The sequence below is a fragment of the Mangifera indica genome, chromosome 10 (assembly GCF_011075055.1).
Source record: "Mangifera indica cultivar Alphonso chromosome 10, CATAS_Mindica_2.1, whole genome shotgun sequence".
Lineage (NCBI taxonomy): Eukaryota > Viridiplantae > Streptophyta > Magnoliopsida > Sapindales > Anacardiaceae > Mangifera > Mangifera indica.
The window spans coordinates 4,554,216-4,565,456 of NC_058146.1; the positions used below are offsets into that span (position 1 = coordinate 4,554,216).

The following is an 11,241-nucleotide window of genomic DNA, read 5'->3' on the forward strand; positions in this document are numbered from 1 at the left end:
AGAAAGAAAAAAGTTAATGCAGAAAATCTCACTGAGCTTTGGTGGGAGTGGGGCTGCAACAGTAAATTTGTAGGAAAGAAAACAAAAAACAAAAGAAAAGAAAAAAAAAAGTGATTTTTGTGATTGAAGAAGAAGTTAAAAGCTTAAAGAGAAAAAAGATTTTCTAAGGATCAGCTATCAGATATTGCTTTTTTCAGATAGTAACTTCAAATTGATAATATCTATGATAATTTGAGTAAAAAAAGAGAGATTTTATGTTAAAAAATAAATTTAAATATTTTTTAATAATATATTTAAATTAATTTTTTTAATTTATTTAATTTAATAATTATAAAATTAATTATAAAATTTAAAATTTATTTTATTTAATATAATTAGTTTAATTCATACAAAAAATGATTCGGCTTAAACGAGGTATCTCTTTTGAAAAAAAAAATAATTTCCAACTGGCAGCATTAGCTCACTTAATCCTTTTTAACCTTTTACACCCAATTCACTCAACTTTACGTATTCTTTTTAAGAAAAAATTTTGTCAGTTTTTCTTTATTTATTGATTCCATATTAACCCAATCGCATGATCCAAGAAAAAGAAAAATTGAAGATAAAAAGAAAGAGATATTTGACAAAGGGGATTGGTGAAATCGAAGTAGTCAGTTGGATTGCAGGTTAATCTTCTTGAACTGCACGAGCCGCACTGACCAAACCTTACTAAATACGTCACCCACCATCACTTTTACCCTTTCACTGCCTTTCCGTTTTGCTTGTGTAATTTTCTAACGGTGTTAATTATTTTAATGTTTTACTATTACAGTGGGTAAATAAAATTATATTGATTCTCTGCATGTGAGCGTCTGTGAGAATAGAGCCGACAGGCCCTGTTCAGTTTGGTGGGGCTTCGGCTACGGTGACAAGTCGATGAGCGTTACGTTTGGTCATTCGGTTTTCTGAGAAAATTACAAAAAGAAACATTTGTCTTATAAATTTTTTAAATAATCATTTCGCCTTTATAATTAGCAAATCTCTGTTCTAAAACGTTACCATTAGGGGTTGATTCGGGCTGGCTAAATCCAAACATTTTTTTGGCTTAAATTTGACTAAAATAAAAAATAATTTAGTTTGAATTCAATTTAAATTGATCAAATCAAAATTAATTCAAGTTTGACTCAATTTAATAGTTTAAATTAATTGTTTGAATTCGTAATTCGCTTTCATTATAATTAATGATTTGAATTAATGATTCAAATATATGACCTAGATTTATGGCTCAACTTCATAATTTATTAACAAAACGATATTATTTTATCTAAATAATAATCAAAATTTTTTATTTGAGCCACAGATTTAAGCCAAACAAACCACAAATTTAAATTATCAATTCAAACTATTAAATTCAAACTAAATCGAGCCACTAATTTGAGTTTCGAATTCAAGCCAAACACCCTTTGATAATCTTTTGATTGGAGTTTAGTTTGAATTTAAATCAAACGAATTTGAACAAAATTAAATCAAATTAAAACTAAGCCAATTTAGATCGTATCTAAGCTTGGTTAACGTTTGAGAGGGACTAAAGCTTAGTTTGCTTATCTTTTTTAGCTACGTATATTTTTAATTATATTGGTAAATGCAATTAAATTATAAGGTCTCAAGCCTGTTTTCCACCCATTTTACTAGGTTGTCTTTTGGAGTTGTGATGGCTTGGAAGGTTGCGAATGATTTCCCACGAGGGAAAGTCAACAACAATCCTTACAAATAATTAAAAATGAATAATAATATATAAGAATTTTGGGTTTTACTCTCCCACAATGGCTCTCAAAATAAGCAAAAATATTAAAAAAATAAAATTGATATTCGTTATAAAAGAAGACTTACAAATATGGTAATAATAATATCTAAAAAAAAAAAAAAAAAGAAGAAACTAAAATATAACTTTTTCATTTTTCTGTATTAGTAAAAATAGATTATAAGTGAACAAATTTATATTTTTACCATTGTTTTATCAAATTTTCACCTGAAAGGTAGTCATATGACCAAATTATAAAAATATAAATTTTAACCCATTGGTAGAATCCTAATGCCTTGTAGTTGTATGGTCAAAATTTGTAATTAAGTATTGATTTGGTCGTAATTAAGTTCATTGTTTATTCCTAATTAAAAATGCACCCACGGGTGCATCCTTCCTTGACTTCTTTATAATTAAATCAATTAAATTAAAATGAAAAAAAAGTAATCAACATTTTGATTCATCACAAGATGGTAGTGAGGATCACATGTTGCACATGCTACTAGTTACATACAGAGGCCCAAATTTTCTTTTCTTTTATTTTATTTTTTGTATTTTTAATTTATTCGTTCAATTTAAGTGTTTAATTTACATGTTAATCTTAAAACTTAGAATGCATTTGGTTAAAGAGATCAAATTCAGTAACAAATCATCGGAGTTCATAAAATAAAACTGCAAAACAATGATCAGCAGCTCCCTCAAAGCCTGCCAATGTCAATGGAATGAGGAGCATTTTCTCCAAAAATATCTCTTATGGTTTGGTTCTATGATTGGATTTTATGGAATCTTAATATAATTTGGATGTCATCATTGAGTGATTTGACCTTTCGAAGACCTTTATTTTGGCTCATCCAGAAGTTCCTGAGTAGTACAAAAATGATGACCTCAAAGAGAGATAAGAAGAGGGTGATTAATTTTGTATTAACTATTTTAAAGTTTAGTTAAGTTTTATAATCCATCACAGGAATCATTTTGTTCTTTGCAGTTGGTCGTTTTATGACTTAAAAAAATCCGAGGCTAGTTAGGGTTGCCTGTGACTTCATATCACATCAGAAAGAACAGATTTTCATATGGTCTTCTTGTCCTTTCTATTTGGTTGGTATAATTTAAAGCAATTTAGATTTATTTATATGCATTTTCTTTTATAAATTTGGTCATGTTGATTGTTCTCCTGAACCAAAGAAGAACACATCACATGTCTTCATGTGAATCAACCTTCAAACCAGTGGCATTTTGATTGCTCTTCCACGAACTGCCTTGCAGGAAAATACGAATAGCCAAAAACTTTGCAGAAGCTTGACCAAATTAATGATTTCTTTGTTCTTTATATCTGTATGTTGCTACTTGAGCTTACAGTTTTAATGTGTCCCAACAGAAGCAATATCTTGGAGAAGGATATTGTCTGATTTAGTAGTTCTTCATGTAAATTTGCCGCATGAATCTAGACAATATCCATCACGAGAAAACGTTTTTCATTCCTTAAACATGAACATAGATTCATTGTCACTCAAATGGGTATATTTCTTAAATCTTAGATAAAATCTCTGAAGATTATCATTGTCTTATTGATGCAAATTCAGGACTACCTTCCATGAACCAGAAAGTTGAATAAACCAAAAGGTTTCCATATGTGTCTGCATAATCAGTCATCGGGTCTGCAATATAAATAAAAACACACTCCACTTTTTCTGAATAATTTCCAATAACAGAAGTTGCAGATGAATGAAAAGCAGCAGCTCCCGTACAGCATGCCATGTTCAATGGACAGGAAGCACCAAGCCGAAAATGGGTTCTCATATTTTATAATATCCAGTTGGTTTATTATGGTATCTTTGTTTCACTTATGTTTACCCTATTAATTTTACCAAGGAAAAGTTCTTCTTAAAGCCTTGACTGGGCAATGGGCAAATGAGTTAATTAAGAATTTAACCCATAATTTATACTTGATGTGACCGTGCTTAACATTTGACTATATATAATGTTCATATTTGTAGAATTCGTTAGTCAAAGTAGTGCTTAAATTTTGTTTTCTGCAATCTGCATCTGATTAAACTGTGGATTAGGGTTTAAGAAGAAGCTTGTATTCACTGAACAATGGCTTGATATTATCAGGGATCATCACATGAAACCATGTGAGCAAAACTTTCAACTAGCAGATTGTATATAGTTCATTTCTCAGAACCATTAAATCCGAAAGTATTGAAGAGACAGTGAGAGGTCAACAGACAAACCATACATCATTCCCCATGTTTTTGTTTAGCTTAGTTGGTGGCTAGCTTCCATTTGGATGTCCACATTCAATCTAAAGCCACAGGAAGGTGTCTAAGATGCATGACTGATAAGGAGCAAAGCTTGTGGCTTCAATTTACTTAGACAAATAATTCTGAAAAACTAAATCTCCTAAAATTAAAAGTTGCTATTCGAATTCTACTTATGGTAGTACTATTGTAACTTCCAGAGCAAGCAAGAGATGGAAAAGTGAACAAAAGTGAAAATTTTTCTTACTTGCCAACAAATCCCAGATGGGAATTTTTCTTTCTGAAAGATCCAGACCAAATGATTACATTGCTTACAGGACAAAGTTCCACTTTAAATATTCATCTTTTTGCTATTATCGAAATACAAGGCCATATTCCAAGGTCTAAAAGTTGGGAAAACCAAAAGAAAGAACAAGGGAACTTAGTTCCCTTCTCTTCAGCAATACTTTTTGTACTACTAAAACTGGACTACCTTCCATGAACAAGAGCTTCAATTCCTTAGAATAACTCAAAACATGTCTGGTGCCTATGTATCATAATTTTAATTTTATTTATTTTCTGTTAATTTGATAAAAGTTCAATTTCAAATTTTCAAATAACCCATGATGAAAGGATCATGGGTTAGTTGATTAATCTTTTATCCTAATTAAAAAAAAAAAAAATTATTAGCTCAACCTGCTAAATTTTGTAATTGATTAAGCATTTTGTTTACATGGCTCAAACACCAAATTATGATTCCATATATAAAAATTCAACTCCTAAAACTATAAATATGGTAAATTAAACTATCCTTCTTTTTTTTCATTTATTTATTAAGTTGAAATGACAAAATCACATGCCCCCATGTGAGGTATATGTCATATGTTACAAAATTTCAATTATAATTTAAGAAAAAAAAATGCAGAAACTGAGAGAGACGTTAAGGAGACATGAAGCATCATTCCCCATATCTTTGTTGAGGGTCATGAACAAGAAAACTGATGCGGAGGAACGAGATGTCGTTTAAAATCAACGAATGAAATCTACTTCATGTTGCTGATTCATTATGGGGATTTTATGCCCCTTTTATTTCATCTGTAAGATTATATACTACAATGATTTGATTTGATCAAAATGTTCATCAATTCTCCATTTTGTCACCCCATTTTTCTATTTATTTATTTTTTTGGTCATTTATAAAAATTAACGAAGATACCTTGTGTTTGTCAATCATTACTGAGGAGCATCAATTCCAATCAAATAAAAACCCATTTCACTTATCGAGACTTGATGGCAATTTCAATTCACCATATATCTCATCCGAGTTAGATTGTTATTGGTCACATTAAGCAAAACAAACTCTGGATTCAATGATCAACCTTATAATTACTGAATTACATAAGTTAATAATTTAATTTTGATATATAAAAAGAGATTTAAATTTATCTTCTCTTCTCTTGTATATAACATTTTCTTTTTGTACCGAGCCACCTCTTGGATATCAGCTAAACATTTTCAATCAGCTAGAAATTATCAGGATGTTGATTTTAGGCCTGCCATATGTAGGCTCAATGAATCTTGTGGCTTCACTTTTCCTGAAGGCCCATCTCTTAGATGAAGCTCTTCTTTCTCTGGGAAAAAAAACAAAAGTGAAACATTTAGAAGATGTAATCGCCAAAAATATCTGAAATTCTCGCAATATCCAGAATAATTTGTAAAATTAAGGGTGTCTCTGTCTTCTTAGCTAAATTAATTAGGTATCTAAATATCTATGTTGTGTGAAGAGCAACAAAAACAGGAAAACCACGAAAATTTCCCATTAAAGATAGTTTTCGTTTTAGAATTAATTTTCTCCAAGTAGTTAAGCATGGCCAACTTAGTGCAAACAAGGTCCACTACATGAACATGAAACCTATAATATTCATAGCTAAAAGTGATTTTTTTTTTTTCCATGGGAAATCACTGTATAATACACCATCTACTTCTGCTTTTATATTGTAAATGCACCTATGGCTCAATAAAAACACAGCCATTATCTTTTATAGTCGATAAAAGCACAAGTCATTTGATACTATGCAAATCATCATGTGTTCAAATCCGAAAGAGAAACGAAACTGAAGAATTACACTGCTAAACGGCCGAAGGATTATTTCCCACCTAAGTTTTAATATAAAAACAAATATATACTTATTAGGTTTCAAAAACTCAAACACCAATCCATAACACAATTCTTGTTAAAATCTTATGAAACTGTTATTTACTAAAAAAATTTTAAAAATCAAAATTTTATTATATTTTTCTCCTCAGATTTAAAAATCTTACAATTTTCTCTCACCCAAAGTTTTCAAGTTTTGAAAAAATGACCATTTCACTTACAAATTCCTAAGTTTTCTTTTTTCTCTTTTCAGTGACAACGATGGCGACAATTTCTGACAAACAAATCTTCATCTCTGCAATGAAGAGATGATGTCTCTTCGTCAACAGAGACGAAGAGGTGTTGTATCTTCTTCAACAGACACGAAGAGACGACGCCGTTTTGCTCTTCGTCGATGAAGATGAAAGATTTGCCTATCGAAGATGGTCATTGACTATCCATCTCGTCTTTAAATAGTTACGGAAGAGAAGAGAAATAAAATCTAGAGATTTGAGAGTAAAATAGTCACTTTTCAAAACTTAAAAATTTTGGGTGGAGAGAAAATTATGAGATTTTTAAACTTAGGAAAGAAATATGATAAAACTTTAATTTTTTAAATTTTTTAGTAAATAATAGTTTTACTCCTAATCCTAACTAAAATTTTTAATAAAAATTAAGTTGTAAATAAATATTCAGATTTTAAAATCCCACAAAAATATGTTGTAGACGAATGTTCAGATTTTTTAAATCTCACCAAAAAATATTTATTTTTCCATTATAACTTGCGTGGAAAAAAGTCCTTTGGCCCTGTAAAACGAGAAATTAAACGAATTAATGCAGCAGAAAAGAAAGAAAGTATAGAAATAAATCTTAAACAAACCCCAAAACAAAGCAGCTCATGATGCTCATAGTACACCATTTTCAACTAAAGAACAGACATACCTACTGAGAAACCTGATAGTTTCAGTACACATACAGATCTTTCTGAGAAAGTGATCAGTCAAACCACTCAAATTCATCATCACTGAAATTAAAATCTGCAGTTAAACTCTGAGACTTACATTATTTTAACACATGCATCATCATCAAACAATACCAATTTTCTCCAACATGTCCATACAATTTAAAAAAAAAAAATTCCCAAATCACTGGAAAAGCAATAGCTGCATCAAATAAACTAGTTTTTTTTTGTTTTCAAAACACATGTGGGTTATTTTTCATCATAAATCAATAAATTCAACATACAGTACAGTGAATCATCATTATCAATTGTAGCCTCGCAGGAGTTTGCCCTTTGATTTATATATGTGTGTGTGTGTGTGTACCGACGAAGTTTTAGCCATTTATTGCCGCTGCAGCATCATCAAGATTCCCATGTCAAAGGGCTATTGGAGTGAGCAAGGGTCCACAAAAAAGCGACCGTTTCCACCACTCGCTAGCCCTAAAAAGTTTGTGAATCTTGGTGATGCTGCATCCGCAAACAGTGACTGGTTTTAATTCCTTTAGTTTTTTGTCGTCGTCATCTGGCCACGCAAAAGAAAGAAAAGAAAAACAACCAAGGAGAAATTATAGAAAACCCTAACCCTAGGTTTCCTTCCCTGAACATCAAGTAGAAAATATTAAATAAAAAGCTAGAAAAGTAAAATAAAAGGAAAAAATAAAGAAAGATTCAAAGGTTGAATGATATCTCTATGTATGTCAAATAACTAAGACCCACTTGTATAAAAAAGCTATCCTGAGTATCTTCACACGCTCAAAAAAATTTGAGAAAGAAAAGCAGGAACTATTTACAAAGGAGGCTGAAGGAAGGAAACTCGAAGAGAAGAGAAGAGCAAGAGAAATAAAGAAACAGAAGATAGTGCGAGATTGTAAGGTGCTGAAGGTTACAAATATATAGAGATTTAGAAGAGAAAGAGGAGGTGAGCAAGAGTATTGAATATGAGATAAGATGATTGGTTTGTGAAGAGAGATTTTTCAGACAATAGAGAGAGAGATGGCGCAGCCACAACAGTTAAACATCGTAATCCTAGGTACCAAAATTACCAAAAGCCTTTAATCCTTCTGCACTACACATGTCAACAAAACAATAGCAAATCTCAGAATTGGAAAATGAAAACTTACCTGGGATAATAATATTGCTGGCGTTTAGTTTTTTGGGAGTATATGTTGCGTCCTTTACAAGCATTTTGATTTCAACCTGTGGGTTTGAATTGATTTGACAGGGCCCTGACGTGACCCCAGCCAAATATCTACGATGAGCACTGGCCTAGGGTTTTGATTTCCTTGTTTCGATCCTTCATTTACCATTTTTGGTTCCTTTTTTTTAACTTTTTCTTCCGTGTGAATCTTGCCACTTTATCGCCTTAAATGGTTCTTTTTTAAGTTTTGATGTTTAGTCTAATCCCACTAACACTACCTAGCCATGGTGTACTCATCTAATTGATTCTTTGTTAGCCCCTGAGGTGGTTTGAGTGGTAAATATGTGAAATTCCCAATTAGAGTCCCAAAAAGATTTGAGTTCAAAATCTATAAGTCTTAAAATAAGATTAAACTCCTGAAATATTATTTTTTCAGTGTGGTTAGTTCTATAATGTATTTATGCAAATGCTCTTAACTTATGATTTTATTATCTACTAATTGATCAATAGAATGGTTATGGCCTATCAAATTGATGGTGGTGTTATTGCTATGATTTTTATCTTCTCTTGTGGATATTAATTCTTCCATCTTCATCATTTTGCTAAGGACTATCCCATACATCTTTAATTTTAAAAAGCAATTTATCTAGCTCAAGAAAGAGTGAAATTCATCCGATTCGACAATTTTAGTAGATTAAGATATTTACACGAATCTCTTTGTAGGATTATGACCGTATCATTCTTTTCAACTAGTTGCATACACGCAACATGCCCAAACCATTTAACTGTGGCAGCCAATATGTTCAAAAGTAAAGAGGATCAATCTAGGGCCATCACTTGAATTATCAAATTAACAATAATTAGCTTCAATTCAAAGAGTTTACAAAAGTAAAGTTTGGTTGATCAAATGCTTTGTTATAATTGTCACCATCACCATGAATATATTTTGACATGGGCCATTGTCCCTTTATTTAGATAAGAAAGAGAAAAAATGACATTAATTTAATTCCTAATAATAAAGATTCATGACTAAATGCAAAAAGAAAGGACACTTTGATCTTTCACTACTCTATAGCAGAAGTCAAAAGTTGTTTTGTAATTTGCGCAAAAAATCTCCATTAAAGAGTGCTAAGGTGGTTTTAGAAAGTCATTTGCGTCTAAAAATAAAAAACTAGCCATTGTTTTGAAGTTTTAAACCATTCTTAGAGAGAGATAAGAGAGGTTAAGGATGATGTGACATTGATATGTCTCCAAATGTACGGATATTGAAAGAGAGAGAGAGATAGGAAGGAGAAGTGGAGCCATTTGCCCATTTGCCCACTTCTTCCTCGTACGCACGCTATTTCTTTTGGATCTCTTCTCTTCATCACTTTGGTGGTCGTTTAAACTTCATTGTTTTTCAGAATAAAATGAATGGATATACCTGGTTTCAAAGGTAATAAGCTGTTTGTTCAGTTGTTTGAAAGGTTCCTTAGAAAGTGCATCAATCCAAAGGGAGCTTAGGGTAAATGGTTTCAAACTTAAAATATAAACTGCGTTGCACAAATTTGTCATACAAATACATGAACAAGCTTTGCGTGCAAGTTTATATACGGCCAATTAATTAAGACTTTGGTTGGAGATATGGTTGAGCAAGGGATTTCCTTTTAGGGATTTCTAACCATGCAGATAAATGTGACCTAAAAACAAAATGTAGCACAATCAGGAAATCCAACATATAGATATAAACAAACACAATATACATATAAACGAACGCACGTGATAAACTAATACAATATACTACACTTATAAATATAGATATACGTATACATATAAATATACATATCAATCAATATGCCCAACAAATAATTGGGTGGCCAAGCTATTACGAAGATGTTCTGTGTCCTCGTTCTGAAGGTCCAATATTTGATCCAGTGCAAGACACTTGATGAATTAGAACATAAAAATGTTGTAATCTCTTGAGCCAATTGCTAGATAGGAAACGTTCGTAACCTGATGCAATTCAAGGGATCGTCGTAGTATGAACATTTTGAATGCACCCAACATATGATGTAGCTTTAAGAATAGGTGGAAAAGTCGTCGGAAATGGATATGTGTGATATTTTGTCAACACATATGTTTACCTTCGATTGTGAAAAATGAATTTAAGGCTTATCTAAACATAGACAGTTTTGTTTTATCCCCACAAATTTGATCAATTTCATATAGAACCCCTTAGTTTTTTATATTTTTTAATTTACCCACTTATTAAACTCAATAGAAAGCTTACACAAACTGTTTTTCTATATGCCTAATATATTCCTCTAGAACAATTAGCACTCTTCTCAATCTCTATTCAATTCGAATTCATTATATCCCGTTAAAGCCAATTTTCTTTGTATCTTCATACTCAGAAAAGTCTCATATTCGTTTTTTAAGATCAAGCCAAAGCAGGTTGAAGTGATATGTCAAACACATTTACAGACCAGAAATTTCGCGGAACACTGTATAGAGAAAGTGTACTAGCCAACAAATAACTCTATGTTGCACTGCATCATGTAGCTCACCCTAAATAGAAACCCCAATGTTGTCAGTCTACACATCGTATAGCCTCCTTTCAGTTGCCCTTTTCATCCATGTACAAACAGCTGACTCTGATCTTCTCTTTCCCCAGTGTCAATTTTTGTGGACGAAAACCAAAATTTAATTCATATTGTTCCGTCAACTTCTCACGAGCTCTTTAACTTCAAACAGAAATAAAATTTTATTGTTATGGAAAATTTTTAGTAAACCCCTTTGGAGGCTACAAGACCGAATCCGGCCTCTAACGACGTCAAGAGGCTAGATTTAGTCTCACTGGAAGGCTTTCAATCCATTTCCCTTTTCCCATTCAAATACCGAGAGTAGTAGTGAGTGTGAATTATGAAGAATTTTTAGGTAGTCGAGTTCATGGTGGTGATAAAATAACATCCC

The 11,241-nt window shown here is 31.6% G+C and overlaps 1 long non-coding RNA gene across 1 annotated transcript; it reads right to left on the reverse strand.

Annotated features, from left to right (window-relative positions):
- Nucleotides 1–5,362: 5,362 nt before the first annotated feature.
- Nucleotides 5,363–8,234, reverse strand: LOC123227296. Its single transcript, XR_006504457.1, has 2 exons — nucleotides 6,906–8,234; nucleotides 5,363–5,648 (listed from the first exon to the last, which is right to left on the reverse strand). It is a non-coding gene; the product is annotated as an uncharacterized LOC123227296 (long non-coding RNA).
- Nucleotides 8,235–11,241: the final 3,007 nt, after the last annotated feature.